This window comes from Austrofundulus limnaeus, unplaced genomic scaffold, assembly GCF_001266775.1.
Source record: "Austrofundulus limnaeus strain Quisiro unplaced genomic scaffold, Austrofundulus_limnaeus-1.0 Scaffold18, whole genome shotgun sequence".
Lineage (NCBI taxonomy): Eukaryota > Metazoa > Chordata > Actinopteri > Cyprinodontiformes > Rivulidae > Austrofundulus > Austrofundulus limnaeus.
The window spans coordinates 3,760,511-3,760,939 of NW_013952420.1; positions in this window are offsets into that span (position 1 = coordinate 3,760,511).

Consider the following 429-nt stretch of genomic DNA (forward strand, 5'->3'; position numbering starts at 1 on the left):
GTTTTGCGCAACAGGCATTCACCCTTGCATTTTCGTAGGAAATGCAAATTCTCTAGTTTTAATTATTTCTATTAATAACATTTTTTTCTTTTTGTCTCTTTTCCAGAAGAAGGTGCACCTGGACCAGTTCTTCTGTAGTTGCCTGTGTCTCTTTCCTGTCCCCCAAACCAGTTGGTCGAGGCAGATGGCTGCCTGTCCTGAGCCTGGTTCTGCTGGAGGTTTCTTCCTGATTAGCAGGGAGTTTTTCCTCTTTACTGTTTGCTCAGAATGGGAGACTGTGATGAAGTGATTCAACGCAATCTGCTGGCTTCTTTAGATTTTTCTTTTTCCATGTTCAGTGCCATGAGACAACGTATGTTGTGACTTGGCACTATAAAAATAAACTGAATTAAATTTAATTGAATTAATTTAAAAATGTTGCAACAAAAT